This window comes from Pseudonaja textilis, chromosome 17, assembly GCF_049901715.1.
Source record: "Pseudonaja textilis isolate UNSWEBS1 chromosome 17, rPseTex1.2, whole genome shotgun sequence".
Taxonomy (NCBI): domain Eukaryota; kingdom Metazoa; phylum Chordata; class Lepidosauria; order Squamata; family Elapidae; genus Pseudonaja; species Pseudonaja textilis.
In genome coordinates this window covers 4,249,898-4,272,479 of record NC_142006.1, presented here as the reverse complement: position 1 = coordinate 4,272,479, position 22,582 = coordinate 4,249,898, and the positions used below count along the sequence as shown (strand labels likewise).

Sequence of the window (22,582 nt, the reverse complement as noted above, 5' to 3'; positions counted from 1 at the left end):
AACTGACCAACCCTGAGTACCGAGTTGTCGTGAATTGAATTCTTGCGATGCTCTCGTGACCTCTGTGGATGGAAATTCCTCTGCACACATTTGTTTTCTCCCCTTGAAAAGGTTTCATTTTATTTTATTTTTATTTTTCGTTCCATTTTCAAATGGGTTTGGCTTCATTCCATTCCACATTCAAAAAATTCTGTCTTTCTCATCATCACCCTAAGTGGGTGCCCTCAAGGCTTAATGCTCACACACGCACACAAATCCTATCCTGATTTTTAAGAATTTTATTTATGCTTGTGGAGCAACCCAGGGATGGTTCAATTGCATCTCTCTCCCTCCCTCCCTCTCTCCCTCCCTCTTTCTCTCTCCCCCTCCCTCCTTCTCTCCCTCCCTCTCTCTACTTGATAAAGACATGTAATAAGTTTCCATCCATTCCTTCTTGTCTAGCACCTAAGGGCAGAATAAGAAGCAATGGATGGAAACTAATCAAGGAGAGACTCAATCTAGAATTAAGGAGGGATTCTTGATGGTGAGAACTGCCAAACTATCCTGGCCCCATCTCTGCCTCTGATGCAGAGCTCTCGTCCAAGCCTTCCTCAGCCTCCAGGACTGGCCCTTCCCAACCTCCTCACTGTCCAACTCTACTGCCAGTTCCACTATCTGCTGGCAGGCCACAACATCTGGAGAACTAGACCCCTCTAGCACCAGGAAGATCTGTTTGGCCACTGGGCCTCATTTCTATGCACAGATCCTTCCTCTGTGACTTTTGAAGGCCACTAAGCCCTTGGCGAGAAGTAAGGAATAGGAATGAGTTGAAACTCAATGCTAATTCATGGCTTGCTTCAGGGAGCTTAAAGGAATAAAGCACAAGCGACTCTGTTCAGACAACCAGGTCAACCCAACCTAACTCGTCCAAGCCTTCCTCAGCCTCCAGGGCTGGCCCATGTTCCTCCCCAACCTCCTCACTGTCCAACTCTTCTACCAGCTCCACTAGGGTCTCCCCTTATCTACTGCCAATTTGCTTTGACCATTTGTAGCTCAGCTTCTCCTAGAGAGCTTAAGCTCGCGATAAATCCTTACATTCATTTGAGCTTCCTGGGTTTCCTGGTTTTTGAGCATGACCATTTTGGGGGCTTGTAAATTATTTCACTTGAAAAAAAACCCAAAAACCTAAGAATCACTATCTCTTTTTAAGAAGCTTCTGTTCTCTCGAGCCATAGGCCAGCTTGGAAAATAAGAGAGGGATAATAAGAATGGATACTGCATGCTTTTATCATAGCTAACATAAAGGATAGAAAGACACCTATTGTCCAATTATTTCACAATGGCCTGGAAAAAAAATGTCTTTTTTTCCTATATTGAAGAGTCGTTTTACCATCCCAGACATCCAGCTGTAGAAATTATACAGGCAGTCCTCAACTTGCAACCACAAATTTGAGCCCCAAATTTCTGTTGCTAAGCGAGACAGTCATTAACTGGGTTTTGCCCCAGCTTTCTTGCCACAATTATGAAGTGAATCACTGCCGTTCTTAAGTAAGGAACATGGTTGTTAAGTGAATCTGGCTTCCCCATTGACTTTGCTCATCCGAAGGTCACAAAAGGGTATCACAAGACCTCAGGACATTTAGGCATCCATCATCAATAGGGACCCGTTGCCAAGTGACTGAATTTTAACTGTGTGATTGTGGGGATAATGTGATGATCGTAAGCGTGAAAAATCTTTCAAGGTTGTTGTGATTTTGAAAGGTCAGTAAAGAAATGGTTATAAGTTGAGGAGCATCTGTGTTATTTTATAAATAGTGTTGAAGAGGACCAGAACTTTATTTCACATATAATGGTGGATGGAGGGAGAGGGGGGAGTGGGGAGAGAGAGAGATTGAAAGAGAGAACAGATAGACGATTGATAGAGATAGATAGATAGATAGATAGATAGATAGATAGATAGATAGATAGATAGATAGATAGATAGACACAGACAGACAGGTAGATTGAAAAAGAGATAATAGATGATTGATAGGTGATATATAGACAGACAGACAGACAGAGGAATAGGGAGAGAGAGAGGAGAGAATAGGTAGGTAGGTAGACAGAGAGACAGGAAAAGGGAGAGGGGGAGGACAGGATAGATAGATAGATAGATAGATAGATAGATAGATAGATAGATAGATAGATAGATAGATAGATAGATAGATAGATAGATAGACAGACACAGTGGGGGGGGAGAGAGAGAGAGAGAGTGATGTAGGGACAAGCAGCATGCAGAACTAGGCATGACAAAGTCTACTTATGGCTAAAGCATTCATGAAGACTAGTTTTAAGCCACTATTTGGGAATGAGCCAACTGCTCTTTTCAATTTGTCTACTGATGTCCTTCAGATGTTTTGAACAACCACTGTTAGGGGTGTCAGCCAGCAAGAAAAGATGAGATTTGTAGCTCAAAACTTCTGAAGGCCACATCACTGGCAAACAGAGATGATTTGTGGTGGGGTACCCGATGGAACATCAAGATTGGTTTTCGGTGGACCTTTTGGTTCAGGAAGCCATTAACCATGGCATCTTTTGAGATATCTGATAGATGAGCTATAGAGACAGCTCCCATCCATCTTTGAAGGTTGGCTTCAGAAGAAACCATCTGCTGGAAGTCATGATGAATGCTTTCCAATCCCATGGCCGCCTACTTAGATCTCAACCGACACTGTTTTATGATCGCTTTAGTCCTTTCTTGAAGATTGATTTCAAGGGATAATAATGAGTTTCTCTTTGATCTCTTGCTCAGCTAATGAGAATCCATGACTGGAAACTTCATAGGTCAAGCCACTCCAAAGGATGGGTCACCTCTGGAATCAACGGTCTCGGTCCTGATGTTTACTGGATGGTTATTATAGATGAGCTGACGCTTATGCACCACATCCCACCACATCCCGAGTTTCCAAAAAAAGACAGGATAGAAATGCAGTAAACCAACTTAATTTGATGTCCATGGTTAGGTAGTTATCTAACACGCATGGCTTCACCCTCGAGCACTTAACTAGAAAGGCAAAGTGGGGGAAAAAATTCAACACAGCGGTCATTTCTTCTCCTAGCTGCTGTGTCTCTCAGCATCTCCAGTAGTGATGCAATTAGAGACATTTTGGAAAACCATCTCTCGCGCTTGAAAATTGCTTCAGAGCCAAAGAGTCAGACACAAAACCCATCCGCCATCCATTACTCCGAGATGGGCTGTGAAACTGAACAGCAAGCCGGCTTTTATAAACAACTAAGAAACCTAGAATCAGAATAGAGCTGGAAGGGACCTTGAGGTCTTCTAGTCCAGCCCCCTGCTCATACCATTTCAGACAGGGGGCTGTCCAGTCTCTTCTTAAAAACCTCCAGTGATGGAGCGGCCACAACTTCTGAAGGCAAAGCTGTTCCACTGATTAATTGTCCTCCCTTTAGGAAGTTTCTCCTCAATTCCAGGTTGCTTCTTTCCTAGATTAATTTCCATCCAACTGACTTCCCTCACCAAGAAGAAACAAAATATGAATGTCGGGTCAAGGTTGTGGAATACAGGAAGTCCTTGACTTACAATCACAACTGAGCCCCAAAATTTCTACTGCCAAGTGAAAGATTTGTTCAGTGAATTTTTTCCCATGCTCCCCAGTTGTTAAGGGAATCACTGCAGTTAAGTTAGTCACACTGCAGTTGTGAAGCAAATCTGATTAATAGTTGTCATGGGTAGAAAATTCCCCCTTAGTTCTCGAAGTGGTTTACCACGTCAGCCTATCGCCATGGATTTCATTCCATTCCTATTATAGCCACAGCTCTTAAAAAATTAAGTGTAGTGGAGATATTGAGATGCGTTGCATGAACTGATTATTAAACGAGCTTTAACGATAATAGGTTACTGAATATTATTCACCTGTTATTAAATAGAAAATCATTTTTCTCAGGATGTGGTGACTGCTGAAGAGTGCCATCACATCAAAGAGGGGGTTGTTTGGCTTTGAGATGCCCAGCTAGATTTAATTTGTATGTATCTATTTATTTATCAGATTATTGAGAACATCTGTATGCCATCTATTCTGATGGCTGCAACCCAAAATTTAATGTACTGGTATAGATCCAGAGCTTTCACATTAGTTTCTTCCAAAGAGACCTATCTAAGGTCATCCAGATGTCACAGACCTAAACAGGATGATTGACTTCAAATTCACCAGGCAGGATAATATTTACTCTTGATGTATAATTATTCTATAGTCTCTTGCCATGCCTGCTCAAATTCTGATTAGAGGAGGGGGGGGAGAGGGATGAGATAGATGAGAGAGAGAGAAGAGAAATAGATTAGATAGATAAGAAAGAGAGATAGATAAGAAAGAGAGAGAGAGAGAGAGAGAAGAGAGATGAGCTGGATAGATAAGAAAGAGAGAGGAGGAGAGAGAGGAGAGATGATATGAGATAGATAGATAGATAGATAGATAGATAGATAGATAGATAGATAGATAGATAGATAGATAGATAAGAAAGAGAGAGAGGATAGATAGATTAATGGATAGAAGAAGAAGAAGAAGAAGAAGAAGAAGAAGAAGAAGAAGAAGAAGAAGAAGAAGAAGAAGAAGAAGAAGAAGAAGAAGAAGAAGAAGAAGAAGAAGAAGATGATAGATAGATTAGATAGATGGATGATAGGTAAAAGAGAGAGATGATAGATTAATGGATAGATGATAGATGATAAATAGACAAACAGACAGAATATACAATTAATAGAGATAGATAACTAGATAGCTAGCTATCTAGCCAGAAAAAAATAACTAGATATGAGAGACAGAAAGGAGAGAATAGATGAGATAGATGATATATAGTAGATAGGTAGGCGAGAGAGATATAGATAGATGAGTGGATAGATAGCTTGTAGCTGACTATGACTATTTATGTTTACAACTGGTTGAGGCAATCAATGGCCTGGAAGGATGTTGAGATCTCTTGTGAGCCAAAAGACTTCAAGGCTAGGCTGAATAACATCTTTAGGAGATGCTTTATTTCTGAATTACTCATAGGAAAGAAAGAGTTTGGACGGACTGTTCTCTCCAGCTGATTCTAGGGCATTCTTTTCACATCCAGATTCACAGGTCAGGAACATCTGCCAAAAATATCTTTTCCTACAGAACTGCGTATCGCTGAAGGCTCAGATTCTCTACCGGAAGGCACTTTAACATAAGTTCTCTTCCACCAAATAAAAAGACCAGATGCTGGACTTTACATTAACTGTACCCTAGGGGGAGGGGAAAACTTACAAAGGTGTCCAGGGAACTCCTTTCCAATGGTCGAAAAGGAAACTCGGTAGCAGAAGCAGATATGCGGAGTGGAGTAAAGTGGGGTAGGGGATAGAATAGAATAGAATAGAATAGAATAGAATAGAATAGAATAGAATAGAATAGAATAGAATAGAATAGAAATCACGTAAAGTATCAGTACCACTTTACAAAGCCTTAGTAAGGCCACATCTGGAATCCTGCATCCAGTTTTGGTCACCAAATTACAGGAAAGATGCTGAGACTTTGGGGAAAGTGCAAAGAAGAGCAAGTAAAATGATTAAGGAAGAGCCTGGAGACAAAAACATATGAAGATCAGTTGCAGGTTTTGAGTTGGGCTAATCTAGAGAAAAGAAAGATTAGGGGGACACGATAGCAGTTTTCCACAAAGAAGAGGGGGGTCCACTTATTTTCCAAAGCACCAGAAAGCAAGACACACACTTGATCTTAGCCAAAAGGCCGAGAAGCGAGAAAGCAAGACAAGAAACGATGGATGGAAACTCAAAGAGAGAAGCAATCTGGAATTAAGGAGAAACCTCCTGAGGACAATTTACCAGACTTGCCTTCAGAAGTCCGTAGGTGCTTTATCACCAGAGGTTGTTAAGAAGAGACTAGGCAGTCCCTTGTTTGAGATGGTATGGGGTCTCCTGCTTCAGCAGGGGTTGGACTAGAAGACCTCTGCGGTCCCTGTGATTCAGGAAGGAAGGAAGGAAGGAAGAGAAAGAAAGAAAGAGGGGGGGGGAGAAAGAAAGGAAGGAAGGAAGGAAAGAAGGAAGGAAGGAAGGAAGGAAGGAAGGAAGGAAGGAAGGAAGGAAGGAAGGAAGGAAGGAAGGGAGAGAGAGAGAGAGAAGAAGGAAGGAAGGAAGGAAGGAAGGAAGGAAGGAAGGAAGGAAGGAAGGAAGGAAGGAAGGGAGAGAGAGAGAGAGAGAGAGGAAGGAAGGAAGGAAGGAAGGAAGGAAGGAAGGAAGGAAGAGAGAGAGAGAGAGAGAGGAAGGAAGGAAGGAAGGAAGGAAGGAAGGAAGGAAGGAAGGAAGGAAGGAAGGAAGGAAGGAAGGAGAGAGAGAGAGAGAAGGAAGGAAGGAAGGAAGGAAGGAAGGAAGGAAGGAAGGAAGGGAAGGAAGGGAGAGAGAGAGAGAGAGAGGAAGGAAGGAAGGAAGGAAGGAAGGAAGGAAGGAAGGAAGGAAGGAAGGAAGGAAGGGAGAGAGAGAGAAGGAAGGAAGGAAGGAAGGAAGGAAGGAAGGAAGGAAGGAAGAGAGAGAGAGAGGAAGGAAGGAAGGAAGGAAAGAAGGAAGGAAGGAAGGAAGGAAGGAAGGAAGGAAGGAAGGAAGGAAGGAAGGAAGGAAGGAATGGATGGAAACTAATCAAGGAGAGAAGCAACCTGGAATTAAAGAGAAACTTCCTAACAGTGAGGACAATGAACCAGTGGAACAGCTTGCCACCAGAAGTCATGGGGGCTCCATCACTGGAGGTTTTTAAGAAGAGACTGGACAGCCGCTTATCTGAAATGGTATAAGTCCTCCTGCTTGAACAAGGGGCTGGACTAGAAGAGCTCCAAGGTCCCTTCCAGCTCCATTCTATTTCTTCCAAGGAATAGAACTGCTCTGAATCAGTCAACCAACACGCCATCGCCCGTCGTAAATCAATAAACAAACAAACACGCTGCCAGGTTGGCACAGATGGCCCTCCTCACCCGGGTGGTGGAAAACAGAACCGTTTAGCGAATCGTTCTTGCTGGTAGCCAACTAAGCCTGCTCTGTATTCCTTTCTAAAGCCTTGTCAAGCCGAAACCCATCGAGAATTTGAATCACTTTTGGTGCGCGAGCCCAGCCGTGGCAAACCGCTCCCAGGACGCGGAATAGAGTCAGGGCTCCCCCTTCTGGGAAATGTCGCCTTCTTTAAGCTCAGCTCTTGCAGGGAGCCAAGAGAGTAGGGGCTGTTTGGCCCAAAGGTGTTTAAACCAAGAAACCAATAAACAGGATATGCCTAGCTAGGGTTGCTTATCCAAAAGGGAAGGCTTGACGGGGCTAGCTTGAAGCCTTACCCCTGTGAAATTCGCCTCTACTTCCTCATCAGAGTTTTGGGCCTTCCCGTTTTTTCAGAAGACCCCCCCCCCCCTCCAGCCGAATTCTCCCTTTGTTGAATCATTTTAAGAACCTCCTTTCCTTTCTTCCCCTTCCTTCTCCTACCGTTCTTCCCTCTCCTTTCTTCTTTCCTTCCTCCTCCCTCCCCCTCCCTTTCTTCCTCCCCCCTCCCTCCCTCGCCTTTCTTCTTCCTTTTTCCCCTTCTTCCTTTTTCTTCTTCCTGTTTCCCCTTCCCTTCTCCCCTTCCTTCCTTTCCTTCCCTTTCCCCTTCCCTCTCTCTCCTCCCGTTCTTCCTTTCTCCCCTCTCCTTTCTTCTTTCCTCCCTCCCTCTCCTTTCTTCCTCCCCTCCTCCCTCCCCTTTATTCCTCCTTCTTTTCTCATCCCCTTCCTTCCTTCCTTCCTTCCTTCCTTCCTTCCTTCCTTCCTCCCTTTCCTTCCTTCCCCTCGCTTTGCCCAAATCCCAGCAATTCTGCACCCTCCATGCTGCGAGCAGCAGTAGCTTTGAGGAACAAGTGAGAAGGAAGCAACAGGGAGACATATTGCACAGAAACACGGCACACTTGTTCCCACAGATGGAAAGGGCTCCCCTCAAATTAAGTCAGCTTCCTTCCAGGCTCCCAGGGAGATTCCCCGAACACCTGCAAATACACGGCGAAGCCAACAACAACAACAAAAGAACGAATTTGTCTGTTGCCAACCGTTCTTGTTGTACGCAAGGCAGAGCGCTTGGAAATCGGGTTTGAGAAGCAAGATACGAGAGGAGGCCATGAGGCTACAGGTAAAAAACGAGAGTGTCAAAATATCTTCTCTGGAGGTGGGTGGGAGGGAGGGAAAACATTTATTTTCCATAGACATTCCTTTGCCATGAGAAACATTTTTTTTTAAAGTGTTTTGGTGCCTTGCTGTGAAACCAATCCCTCTAGCTCTTAAGCAGGCCCCAAGAAAGCAGGAAGAGTTAAGTATCTCTGCTATGAATGGGGGTCATCACTCCTTCCCCTCCCCACCCCACCCCAAATAGCTAAGAAATCCCCAACAAGAGTCTATTTCGTTCCACCTCCCAGCAGGGGTGGGATTCTACCGGTTCGGGCGAAGTGCCTGCGCTCACCAAACCAGTTGTTAACACTGGTTGAATTCCATCCCAGGTAGGGCTTGAATCAGACGTTCCTGAGGAATTGGTATGCAGAGCGCACGCACACCTATGGCGGTGCTAGTGCTTACACCCTCCTCACGAGTACACTCTGCTCACCAAGGATGGGAACTCGCACACAAACCCACTTTAGGCTTGTATGAGACGTGCCCCATCTCACCCCTCCTCTTCCTCAGGCTGCGTTAAGAAGGAAAACTAGCCACGTTGCTCTTTTACACGCCTCTGTACAATACAAACAGAGAATCTGATCCTTGCACACAGCCTGAATCCCTTTCTGGCACCCGTTCAAATCTCTGCCTTCTCGCTGTATTCCCCACACCGCTTTTTCTCTTTTTTTTTCCACCCTCACTCTTCCTCAATTATGCTGAAGTCATGTTGATTTCTCCCCGGCTCGGTCCAAAAGAAAAAGAAAAAAGAAAAAAAATTCCCAATCACTCTGGTTTGGGAACCAACTAAAAATCAGCTTCAGGGATATCACATCTCCGGCATGTGAAATGAGCAGGCAAGGCAGGCGGCTCGACCCACTGCACACACACACATATACACACACATACAAACACACTACCTTCATTGCAAAGGCGCAAAAGCGAAGCCCACTTGCATGCAACACACTTCCCTGCCACGCTCAAGAGATTCTGGGGAATATGTATCTGTTCCTTTTATGTACACCGAGAGCATTTGCACCAAGACAAATTTCTTGTGTGTCCAATCACACCTGGCCAATAAAGAATTCTATTCTATTCTATTCTATTCTATTCCATTCCATTCCATTCCATTCCATTCCAATATTATCCTCTATTCTATTCCATTCTATTCTATTCTATATTCTATTCTATTCCTATATTATCCTCTATTCTATTCTATTCTATTCTATTCTATTCTATTCTATTCTATTCTATTCTATTCTATTCTATTCTATTCTCTGCCTCCCCCTTGCCATCTCTGAGCTATTTCTCCAAGCACATGTCCTCCCTTATCTTGGGGAGTCTAACTCTGGCACGTATCTGAATGGACTTCTTTGCTTGCCCCTTTTCCTGCTTCTACAGCTTCTGCTGTTCTCCCGAATTGTGTTTTCCCCTCCCTCGAAGCAAGTTCTGAGTACATGCAGGGGATGGTTTTTAAAAAAAAAGGGGGGGGGGGAAGCAGCCAGAGAATGTATGTGCAGCGTTTTCTGCTGAGTGGTATTAAAAAAAAGCACCCACAACCAGATAAATGTAAAGGTCTACCCTCTCACGGGATCAATAGCTGGAGGAAGATACCCATGACTTTATCGGCTTCTAAGAAGACGAAACGCACCAAAACAACCAAGTCAGATCTCAGCTGTACAGATAAGCAGGACATGACCAGCTTGGATGAAAGCTCTCTGACATGTTGTGCTCACAGTTGGAAGAAAGGGAAGGAAAGGGTACATCCCACAGAGAGAAACCAGAAGGTTTATCAAGGTGTCCATTTTCCTTCTGATTCTTCTGACTCTCACACAGAATGCACCAATCTCTCTCTCTCTATCTCTCTCTCTCTCTCTCTCTCTCTCTCTCTCTCTCTTTCTCTCTCTCTCCATTCCTGTCCCTGCAGTTTCTTCTAACCCAGCTGTCTAATCGGCCCACGTCTTCTCCATTTGTGCGTTTTGGAAGGCTGAGCCCGGATGGATTGGGGTGTGCAATCTCCCAGTGTGAGAAGACTCCCTGTGCGAGGAAGAAGAGGATGGAGAATTGGCACACCGCCATGACAGAAGGCACATTTCATGTACCGTTGGGGTTCTGAGCGTGATCAGAAAGGTTTTCGGCAGCTCTGTGGCGAGGAGAAATGGATGCGCCAATACGGGAAGGGAGAAAAGCTTAGGATGCGGGTGGAAAGTGGCGAAAAAGCACAAGTAAAGTTGATGTGGCCGATCTGGTCTGTCTGCCCAAGCAACAGTGGTCCCAAAATAGAAATTTGCATGGACGGGAAGAAGAGGCAGAAATAGAGAATATAATGTTTTCTTTGAAAGACCTTCTGAGTTGTCCGTGTCCTTTACATCCAGTAAACAACCCGCAATATATGCGCCTACAGACCCCAAAAACGATGCAAACACAACGGAGGCTCTGAAACAATCATGGCAGGAGGCAACACCAGTATGCTCACCAACTGTGTGTGTCAGTGTTGTATCAGAGAGGCAGAGAGGGGGAGAGAAAAGAGAGAGAGGGAGGAGAGAGAAAAAGAGAGAGGAGAGAGGAGAGAGAGAGAGATGCTCTCGTGGGCTATGAAAGAGACAACCAGCACTTTGTATGCAGCAGGAGATAGGAAGGGCTGCTCTGTGAATACTTGTGTGTGTGTGTTTGTGTGAGCTTGCAGGTGTGTGCAAGGGGCATAGTGCAGCCAGCACGGTGGCTGCCAGCAGACCCATGTCACAATTTTGCAAAGTGAGTGCCCGATCGCATCTCCATGCCTACGACAGCACCGGAGAGTTGTGCACTGGAGGAAAACCGGTAGGAGAATTTGAGATTTCCCATAGTTCAATACTTGTTCCTCTGTCTCCATAGCCTTCTCCTGACATTCCCCTCCCTGTCTCTGGCTAGCTGCAGTCCTAAGATCTCCCTCATCCCTGGTGGGCTTTTCTCCTCCTAGCTACCAAGCATGGGGAGACATCCGGGGACTTCTGACCTCTCCTCACAGTACCCACCCATCTACACTAACCCCCATTTTACGTTCCACCATGACTTCTTCTTCCCTCCTTCTGCAATGTCAAGAACCATGGGATCTTCTTCCCTCCTTCTTCAAGGTCTGGTTTTTCCCCCACCAAAAGGACCAGCAAGATAAAAGTTGAGTTGTCCTTCCATTTCCTGAAGTGGTTGAGTTGTCCTTCCATTTCCTACAAGCTCACCTGACATCTTGCTTTCCATGGGAAGATTGGCCCTCTCCAAGCCTCTAGCTAAGAGTGGGCTCCATAGCTTCATTCTAGGATGAGTTTTGAAGGATCCTGTTGGGGGGAGCGGAGGTCAGCCTCCTCCACCCCACTCCACCCCAGACATTTGAAAATCTAGAGATTTGACCCAACCGCCTCAGGGACCGCTGTTCTGAAAACCAAGCAGGGGTGATGTGTTGAAGGGATGGGAATTGTCTTCTCCCCACCCATCTTCATTCAGGACTTTGGGAAGGAGAAGGAGGTGGCGACGAAAGTGGCACATTCTTGGCTTGAGGGCCCACCTTAGATGAGTGTGCGCAGGGGTGCATTGTATGCAGCACACACAGGTGCCCCCCCTCTTTCTCCCCCTCTCCTTCTTCCCTCCCTCTCTCTTCCTCCCTCCCTCCCCCCTCTCCCTCCCTCCCTCTCCTTCCCTCCCTCTCTCTCTTCCTCTCCCTCCCTCTCTCTTCTCTCTCTCTTTCTCACCCCCCTCTCCTTCTCCTTCCCTCCCTCCCCTCCCTCTCTCCCCCTCCCTCCCTCTCTCTTCCTCTCCCTCCCTCTCTCTTCTCTCTTTCTTTCTCTCCCCCTCTCCTTCTCTCCCTCTCTCCCCTCTCTCTCCTTCCCTCTCCTTCCTTCCCTCTCTCCCCTCTCTCCCCCTCCCTCTCTCTTTCTCTCCCCACTCTCACATACAGATATACACCACCCACACACCACCAGCAGATATTCACACCCATTCTCCCCCACCCACCCCCCTTTCCTCTCCTTGAAAAGGATGAGTCAAGCCAACGGCAAATGGAGACCTTAACCTAATTAAATCTGCAATGGGGATGCCAATTGGGGGGGTGTTCATAGATTCTAACAACCCCAAAACTGGCGCCCTCCGGACACGACGGACATCAATTCCACCCTCTTCCCCGACCTGAAGGAGGGAGGGTGCAGTGTGTGTGTGTGGGGGGGGAGATGGATACAGGAATAATCTTGGTGTCTCTTTCCCCCAACCCCCCCCCTCCGCACCCGTCCCCACGTAACCTCTGCTTCCCCTTGTTACCCCCTCCATACGAATCGGCTCGTGTCGCCCCCCGCCCGCCCCCGAAAAGGGGGCAAAGCAAGCACGCGCGGGCGCAAAGGCAGACCCCCCGCGTGTCGCCCCCACGCTCGGCGAGTGTTGCACGCACACACAGAAAGCCCGCTTAACCCTTTGGCTGGCTAGGAAGAACCAGAGTGCGGCAAAAAAATAAAAAAAGAGGAACCTTGCTTGGGAGTTGGGAGAAAACCTGGCCGGGTGTGGGGGAGCAGTGTGTGTGTGTGGGGGGGGGGAGAGAGATTAGAAGGAGGCGCGCTTCCCCCGCAGTACGAGAGGCATGCACGCAGAGCCACACACTGTCCTCCTCGGATTGTGCACACTCACCCCCCTCTTGTGACTTAAAAACCCTTTGTAAGAACCGCAGGACCAAGTCCTGTCTTGGTCCATAACTGCAAAAAAAATCAGAGAATAGAAAGCAGGGGTTTGGGTGCAGGGGGCCGGGGGCGCAAAGAAGACCCCTGGAGGCCCCGGAGAGAGGCTGAAGCCGGCAGAGGGACCCTTGGAAGAGGAAACGGGGAGGGGGAGGCTGGAAACGGACCCTTTGGGTGCGGACCGGCCCTTGCGGTCCAAGCCAGCAGCCCAGCTAAGGTGCCTTAAAAAAAAGAGAGAGAGAGAAGAAGAAGAACTCAACAGACACATCAGCCGGCTTCATTTTGCGAAGAAGTCTCTTACCGGAGGGTCAACGCTCCTCTTTGGCTGGGGCGCGGGGGCTTCTCATTCGCTCCGGGAGGCAGAACTTGGCCGTCGAAGAAGCTGAGCTCCCACCGATCCAGAGCGCATAGTGGGCGCCGGGCGAGCGCTGCAGGCGTCGGGTGGCTGGGTAGCCGGCAGCCCTTTTCATGCTCGGTGGGAAGACTGCCGCGCCTTGCTCCGGGGGGCAGGCATTCCGAAGGAAGAAGGACGGTTTTTTTTAACCCCCACCCCAAACCCCACCACTCCCGCCTGTCCCCCTCCCGCAGAAAAGCCGAGGTAAAGGTCGGGTGGAGAACCGAGAGAGACCGGGAGAGATCTTCCAAGAAATCCGATTAGAATCCCTCGCCTTCGTGAGGTTGGCTGGCTATTTCAAAAAAAAGAAAGAAGAATTCAGAGAGAACAGAGATGCATTGATTTGAAAGGGTCCTCTTTGCGGCGGCTCTCCTTCTCCTTCTCCTTCTTCTTCTTCCTCTCCTTCCTCCTCCTCCTCCTCCTCTTTTCCCCTCCTCCTCCTCCTCCTCCTCCTCTTCCTCGCTGCCTTCCTCGGATGGATCAAGCTCGCAGCCACCGGGGGCGAAAGGAAAGGCGCACACAAGCCAAGCTGGAGAAGACGAGGGCGGGCGGTCGAGGCGGCGGAGTGGGGGGAGGAGAGTTGGAGGGGAAAAGAGAGAGAGAGATGCGTCGGGAGGAAGAGGAGGAGGGATCCAGGCGATCGAAAGGAGCCGAAGCGGTGAGGAAAAGAGCTTGCCGGAGGGAGGGGAAGGGGCGTCCCCAGGAGGCGGGGCTCCGGGAATGAATGGGAGAGATTGGGGCGAGGGGCGGAGACGAGGGACGTGGAGAGGCTTCGCTGGAGAAGTGGGGAATTTGGGGCGGGGGGACGGGAAGGGTCGGCTCCCCCCACCCCCCCTTGGGAGGCAGAGCTGGGTCGGAGCAGAAGGGGAGTGGAAGCATGGAAGGGGGAGAAGTGGGGGGGGGCGGGGGGGGGCAAAAATCGGACCGAGAAAAGAGGCTGGTGGGGTTTTCCTTTGGAGAGGGGTGGGCGAAGGAGAAGAGCGGTGGATAGAATGGAAATGGAAGGGAGAAAGAGAGAGAGAGCTGCTCGCCTTCCCATTCGCATGCAGTTACCCTTCCCTTCCTCCAACTGGCGCCCTCCGGCTGAGGAGAGGGGAGGGGAGGTGACCAGCTGGAGGAAGGCTCCCTCTTAACTCTATGCTCCGTCTCTCTTTTAACTCTTCCTCGCCTTCCTCCCAGCTGCCATCTCCTCTTCCAACCCGGGATTCTGCGCCTCCCATCCAGTTCTTGGATGTCCTCTCCATCCCCTGCCTGGAAGGTGGTCTTCTTCTCCACAACCTTCTTCCAACCCTCATCGCCGGGGGAGGGGGGGTGTCTTTCCCAATTCAACCGCTCGTCTTCCTTTCCTTTCTTTTTCTTCTTCTTCTTTTTTTTGGGGGGAAGCACTGGAGAAGAGAAATGTCTCTTTTGCTTCGCTGGTTCCCAAAGACGCCGGAAAAGGGAGTCCTTATCTCTTTGGGATAGTCCAGCTTTCGAGACTGAAGTGGGATAAAGCCAAGCAGGAGAGGGAACGGGGTAAAGCAACACCTGGTTGACTCTGGCCAGGTGAATAAAGGGCTAGGAGATGAAAGAAGGACTCCCCAGACTGTAGACTGTACATTGGGAAGTCAAAAGGTCTTCAGGAGGTACTTCCATGCGACGCCAAGAAAATGACATGGATGCACATTCATAAGGACACCAGCCCTCAACTTGGACCCCTTGGGGAATTGATGAAGATTATGGAGCAAAAAAAGAAACTCTGAAGACTATCTAGTCGAGGGGTCTTCAAACTTGACAACTTTAAGACTTGTGGGCTTCAACTCCCAGAATTCCTCCTCCCTTCATGTTAGTTTGGGGATTCTGGGAGTTGAAGTCCACAAGTCTTAAACTTGCCAAGTTTGAAGAGCCGTGTGCTAGTCTCAAGTGTTTCTCCACCTTGCCAAGTTTAAGATGGACCTTGACTCCCAGAATTCCCCTGAGATAGTTCTTGAGAAGGTTTGAGGTTGAGAAAGACTAACATAAGACTTGTAACCCTTAAAGCAAGGGTCTTCAAACTTGACAGCTTTAAGTCTTGGTGGACTTCAACTCCCAGATTTCCTCTTCCAGTCAGCTTGGGACTTCTGGGAGTTGAAGTCCACAAGTCTTAAACTTGCCGAGTTTGAAGAGCCTTGTGCTAGTCCAACTTGTACTCAGCAAAGGACGCCTCTAGCTTGAATGACCTCACAAAGGCCAATCGAGGCCCTTTCTAAAAACTTTCAATGAAGGAAAGCTTCACTGAAGTATTCTTCAATACTCAGTCTGAAAGTATATTTATTTATCGATCAAATTTATGTGGCTGCCCACCTCACACCAAGTGACCCTGGGCAGCATACAAAAAACTCAAATGAAACAACCTACAAAGACCACTTCAATTAATTAAGATAAATTTTAAAAAGCATATATTAACCCTTTCCGGTGGGTTTCTGCCAATATATATACATATATAGAATAACCATTGGGAAGCTGGTCTCAGCCTCTTTTAAGACGTTGTACTAAAAATCACCGACACCTTGAAACATTCCTTAAATATGTTTTCCGATTCATGTTTATCCCTCTGTGTGTCTCAACTGAATTAACCGTGAATCAAGTTGAGTGTTTATTTTGGGAACAATGTCGGAATTGTAACAACTCAAGAAGGCAGCTGAAAACTTTAGGATTCAGCCAGGACAGTCCTGAAATTAAGGGACTTTGTCATGAAAAACAAATCAGAGTCCACCAAATGAGTGAGATACTAACAGACGCACCCAACAGTTTTGAATCTGAGCTCCTATTGTGCTTACGCCAATGTTGGAATGAAGAGTGGGATTTATCCTAATACAGCCAGCATTTAAAATGAGTGAAAACAAAGGGCAGAGGGAATTACTGGAACAATAAATGAATGGAAGGAGAGACCAATTCCCTCTGCTCCTGTTTAGATGTTTTTGCTGCCTCTTGTGGCTTTGCTATGTCATTTGCGGCATTATTATTTATCACTTATTGTCCTTGGAATACTGTTTTACTGTTTTATTCCATTTTGGCAGCCTGCCTCGTGCCATTGGTATCTACACTGTGGAATATAGAAAATGGGGAATGAGTCTTTTCCATCAGTTATCACCCAGTTGCCCTCCCATGTTCAACCCTCGGAAGTCCCAATCTTTGTGATAAATCATTTTGGCAAATGGGGGGAGGGCATTGAGGTGGCTTTGAGGGGCCTAGGATGCTATGCCATAAAATACACCCTTGTAGGGTGATATTGCGTTACGCAACTCACGCCTTCTTTCTCTTGTTTGACCCAAAAAGTTTGTTCCTCAATCATTGCATTGGTGGGTGTCTTTCAGGACCACAGACAGCTCCTGAAGGCCACCATGGAAAGGACTGGTCTTCTAAACTCACCTAGAGAAGATTCAAGAAAGTTGTGTCTTCTTCAAGCTCCTTTTGAAACAATGTTGACCTATAGTCTAAAATTTCCCCAGGGATCTTCATCCGTGGAACCAGCAGGAACCAGTTCCCACTATAACTAAGTTGAATGAGGAAGTTAAATTTTGCCACTTATGGTAGTTGGGTTTGATGACAATGGCAACTTAACATCCAATACCTTTTCCCATCATCCTTGGTCTGTCTCAATATAAAGCCAGCTTCTTTCTTAACAGAGTTCCTTCCTTGATATCTGTTGTTAATCATACAATCACAAGATCTTCCCAAGATCAGCGGAACCAGCAAACATTCCATCCAGGTGGCCGCCGAATTACAAATTCTTTCTGAAGTTCAGACAGAATGTTAAACTTCACAAAGAAATGTGTGGCATACCAAATGGAGGACTGACCTTTTAAAAACAAGGAAAGCAATCATTTCCTTTGGAAGCTTATTATTATCAATAAATCATCATCATCAACAACATGGCAAAAGTCGAGGTTACATTATTATTTTTTTTAGGAGGAAAAATAATCCAGGGTGCTTCAATGTAGCGGGAAAATGAACATTGTTCCTGAAAATTGCAGGACTGTTTTTCTGTATTTCACAGTTACAAAGGAAGGAAGGAAGGGAGGGAGGGAGGGAGGGAAAGAAGGAAGGAAGAGAAGGAGAAATAGAAATAACAACAACAACAATAATAATAATAATAAATAACAATAATAATAATATAAATCACCATTGGTCAGCTGCAGAAGACCACCTTACTGGGATCTGCCCACATAATCCGCCCATACATCACAGTGTCCTAAACACATGGAAAGTGTTCGGCTAGTGATTTGTGATACGAAACCCAGCATGGTTATCTCGTTTGCTGTGTCATTTTTGTGTATAATAATAATAATAATAACAGATGGACTGTGAGGTACTTGGTGCTCTTTGAGCATGGTTGTTTACTTGCAGACATTTCATGACCCAGCTAGGTAACTTCATCATTGATGGAGAGGAGGAGATCTTTGAGCTTGATTGTTTCCTTGCAGACATTTTATGACCCAGCTAGGTAACTTCATCAGTCCTGGAAAGGAGGAGGGGGAGAAAGAGGAGCAGTTGTATGCCAAATGCAGCTTTTCAGCACAATGCTAATACACACAGCATCCATAACAAATCTCGCTACCCTCCCGCAGGCCTGGATAAAATGGAAATAAACCATAAACCGATCATAACCAATCATCAATAACCATTGATCTCCGTGCATGGTTCCATCCCTGCTTTCGTTGCCTAGTGGCTGAGCCTGTAATTCAGCTTAATCTGCTATCTCCAGTGAAAGGGGGCAAAAGCGGAAGTACAAAGAAAGCAAATCTTTAATTTTTTTTTTCATTTAATCTTTAATTAAATATTGGATGTTGGACGGGGAATATGAGAATAAGGAAAGGGTTTTTTGTCTCATTCCCCGACGGAGGGAGCAGGAAAAAACGTATGATTTTAAAGCTCGCCTTTAAGTCCAGGTTGCCTTCCCCCCAACTTCCTGGCACAGGAAAACAAAGAAATGTTTAAAACCAGTTGTTTCTGGATTCCTTATCCCAAAATACTTGTACTAGTGATTTTTCCCTCCTCCCTGAAGAACACAACATTCTACTCCGTTCTCCGCTCAGCCAAGCCGCTAACAGCCTTGCTGGTTTATTACAGGCTAAAAATGGATTAAACGGGACCATCCAAAAAAAAATTAAAATTAAAATTGTGTTGCTATTCTGGTGCACGCTTTGTCTTTTGCAAAAAATATATATATATTTTTTTTCTCGTCGCCCCCTCTTACTTTTCTTTTAGCAAGCAATTCCGTTGGTGGGGGGGGAAATAACACAGCCTTCCTACTAAGTTCATCGCTTACGGTGCCATATCGATACATTTGGCTGGATGGGAGCCACCCTTGCAAGGAGGTGGGGTGGGAAAATAAATAACAAACGTGGCAACACCCCAGCAATTTGCAAATTAAAAGAGGGAGGGAGGGGGAGTTATTTTAGAATAAATGAATATGCAGAATGTGGGGATCGCATCTTATATAGCATGATCCCATATGGTATCCTGTACCGCAGAAGTGCTAAGCATTTTTTAGAACCCACCGTTGGTTCCCGTACTTGATTGGCGCGCCTGGAACCCTGCTATGAAATAATCTTCATTTATTACCAGTAATTTTAAATGGCTGAAGTCCCGTGAGATCCCACACACACACACACACACACACACACACACTCAAATTCACTTGATGTTGATGTTGCCGCTCGAGGAGGTGGTTATTTAAAATTATCTGGGGTCCACGACTGGAGTTCATGATAATAGGAAGGAAAGACGGACGGACAGACAGACAGAAGATGGAGGGAGGGAGGGACGGATGGAGGGAGGGACAGACAGACAGATGACTGGTGTGGTGGCCTAATGGTGAAGACACTTGCCTCCGACTCTGAAGATTGAGAATTCAATCCTAGATAGTGGCAGATGTTCCTCTCCCAAGAGTGCAAAGAAAATGTATATATATATTGTGAACGCCATGCGGCAACAAGAAGGGCATCCGGCCAGTAAATGCTCAGATCCATCCAGTCACTCTGACTCCAGCCCAAATTAAGGGATTAAGGGGATCTTAAAAAGAGAGGGTTTTTTTAGATAGATGATAGAAGTTAGAAGATGGATGAATAGATGGAGAGGTAGGTAGGCAGACAGATAGAGATAGATAGATAGATAGATAGATAGATAGATAGATAGATAGATAGAGAGATAGACAGACAGATAGGTAGACAGATAGGTAGGTAGAAAGGTAGGTAGGTAGGTAGGCAGGTAGGTAGGTAAGTAGACAGATAGGTAGGCAGATGGGTAGGTAGACAGATAGGTAAGAAGGTAGATAGGTAGAAAGGTAAGTAGGTAGAAAGATAGGTAGGTAGGTAGGTAGGTAGGTAGGTAGGTAGGAAGATATGTAGGTAGGTAGGCAGACAGATGGGCAGGTAGGCAGATAAGCAGATAGACAGACAGACAGACAGACAGACAGACAGATAGAAGATGGAGGGAGGGAGGGAAGAATAGATGGAGGGATAGACAGACAGACAGACAGACAGACCGAAGTAGGCGGGGGGGATGAAACAGCAAAAGAAAACAACATTGACACAATCACCAGACATTGGCTCATCAGCTCTGTTGCAAAGTGTCACATATTAAGCCACATTTGTGGTGTTGAAGGAGATTGTGGGGCTTTCTTAAGGTCAATCTCATCTTAACAGTGACAGGGCAGGGAGGCAGACACCGATGACGCCTTCCCACTTTGTTCCGTCTACTAAAACCTGCCTGTTCCAGTTAGGAGAGAATCATAGTCAAATTCATATATAATGCAAAAGAGCAAAACTAAACACCAGTGTGTGTGCATGTGTGGGAGGGGGAAATGAAATTAAAATGAAAGGTTAATCATCTTTTGGTAGCTAGAGATAGACATTTCAGCTCTGCTCTGAATTTCATTATTTGGAGATGTTGCTGATTGATTAATGTCATCCGGTCCGTGTTGACTCTTAGCCAACAACAAACACGAAATCTCTTCAGGATGATCTGCCTTGAATTTTGGGCCATTCATTGGTGTATTTATTGCTGTCATAATTGAGTTTATGCTGGTCTTTCTTCTATTCTTTTTTTTTTTTTAAATAACAATTTAAAACAGCGATGCAACGATGCTAAGCTGATGACCTGCTTAACTCCGCCCTCCAGCTCTGCATAGGCAGAACAAACCAGACTGGCCCGTTTCAAACTTTTTATTGTATCCAATGGCCACTTCCTAGCCCAGCTTGCCAAGGTGGGAAAAGGTGCTGTAATCTCTTCCTTTAAAGACCTAACTTCTTGTGTGCTCCTCTCGTCCTGTTATACATTTAAGCAGCTTACCTTTCTGTTAAAGCTTTCCCCAATGGATAAGAGTCTATTGTGATGGCATAATGCTGACTAATTATCTTTACTGTGGATTTATTTAACAGAGTTATTTGAAAAGGGTTGTTCATTCATCTGATAACCGATTTGTTAGAACTCCTTTTTAATGAGCCTCTGCCTGTTTCAAGGAGGCTTAGCATCATTTTTCTCAGTGGTTGAAGAGCAGCGTTCACACAGCCAGGAAAATCTCAACTATACTGTGTTGCATGCTTAAAAAAGAAAAAAAAATGCATTGCACCCCCTCTATTCTTATACCTGATGTTTATTTCAGCAGGTAGCTTTAAAGGTGAAGTTCTAACCACATGCAGTTGGTTTTTAATCTTGCCCTAAAAAAAAATGATTTTGAAAAATAATCTGTATGCATATTTTTTTTTTAAAAAAAAACGGAGCCCTGGTAAGAAATGGAGAATGAAAAAGATCCTTCTGGATCGAAAACAGGCCAAACTCAACAAGTTTATTTGTGATGTGTCCACAAACTATGGCTTCTATGCCACTCCTCCAAACTCTGGGAGCACTTGAATGAAATTATAACGTCTAATTTTACATCAGATGGCTGTTAGGAGAAAGTGCAACCTTTTAATTTATTTTTTATTAACAGAAATAGAAAGGACAACATGTTCAAATCCATATAAACAGTGTGTTGTCTGGTTACAATTCTTTTCATTAATATTATCGTAATAATAATAATAATAATAATAGTATTCTCTAATAGTAATCTGTACAATCTTTTTAGGCTGGCTCCTTGTGTGTAGACATGCCTATAAAAAGAACAAATATTCAAGGGATTCAATAACAGTAAAAGAATTGGAAGGTACCCAGGAGGTCTTCTAGTCCAACCGGCATCTCAAGCAGAAAACCCTATACCATTTTAGGCAGATGGTGGTCAAATCTATTCTTAAAAACCTCCAGTGTTGGAGCACCCACAATAATGAAGGAGATCTGCCAGCAGAAACACATTATAAATCTAGATCCAAATCTTCTGTGATCTTCCTCTAATTATCTGATCATCTAAAACCATGGAGCTGCTTGAACTGTTCATAGAACATGGTTAGGAATAAGCATTTATAAGTCTGAGGTGTCATAAGCCTGGGGCAACCTCTTATTGTGTTGGAATACATGTTAGAATGTATTTTGCATTGCAACAACTATTCAGCCAGTAGGTGGCAGTGTTTAGTATGCATCTATGATTATCATCTATGGTTTCTTTATGTTCTGACGAGAGTTTCCTATTTCCTGTTGCAAAAATATAGTAAGGGACATGGTGACTGTACTGCTTTTTTTGCTCTGCGGTGCTTTATATAAAACAGAATTTCTAACAAATTGTAAACACAGTCCCCTCTTGACATCCCCAGAAAAAAATACAGTAAAGACAAAACCCAGGTGATCTGACTCACCCATCACGCTAAAACATGTTTGGCTTTACCATACTTGATTGGAATAAACCAAAATGATTGTCTTCTTAAGACATGCAATGCCCACAATGCAGCAATGACCATCGTGGCTCTGTAGGGATTGCAAACTCAGCCATTCAGAGTTAAATATGAGCCAGCATTGTGCAGTGGCAACCAAAAAAGCCAACACAATCCTAAATTGCATTGACAGAGGGATACAATCAAGATCAAGGGAGGTACTAATACTACTCTATAAAGCCTTAGTAAGGCCACACCTAGAGTACTGCGTCCAGTTTTGCTCACCACACTATAAAAAAGATGTTGAGACTCTAGAAAAAGTGCAGAGAAGAGCAACTAGGATGATGAGGGGATTTGAGGCTAAAACATGCGATGAATGGTTGTAGGAACTGGGCCAGGCTAGTCTAGTGAAGAGAAGGACCAGGGGAGACAGGAGAGCAGTTTTCCAGTATTTGAGGGGCTGCTACAGAGAGGAAGGGGTCAAGCTATTTTCTAAAGTGCTTGTAGGTGAGACAAGGAATAACGGATGGAAACCAGTCAAGGAGAGACTCAACCTGGAAATAAGGAAAAAAATTCCTAA

The 22,582-nt window shown here is 45.4% G+C and overlaps 1 protein-coding gene across 1 annotated transcript in view; it reads right to left on the bottom strand.

Moving 5' to 3' along the window:
- BRINP1 (BMP/retinoic acid inducible neural specific 1) overlaps window positions 1–13,400 on the bottom strand; it is a 66,890-nt gene extending 53,490 nt beyond the window's left edge. Inside the window, exon 1 of the mRNA XM_087914762.1 lies at window positions 13,145–13,400. The gene's annotated coding sequence lies outside the window, so the exon portion shown is untranslated. The remainder of the gene's footprint in view (window positions 1–13,144) is intronic.
- Between the last annotated feature and the right edge of the window lie 9,182 nt (window positions 13,401–22,582).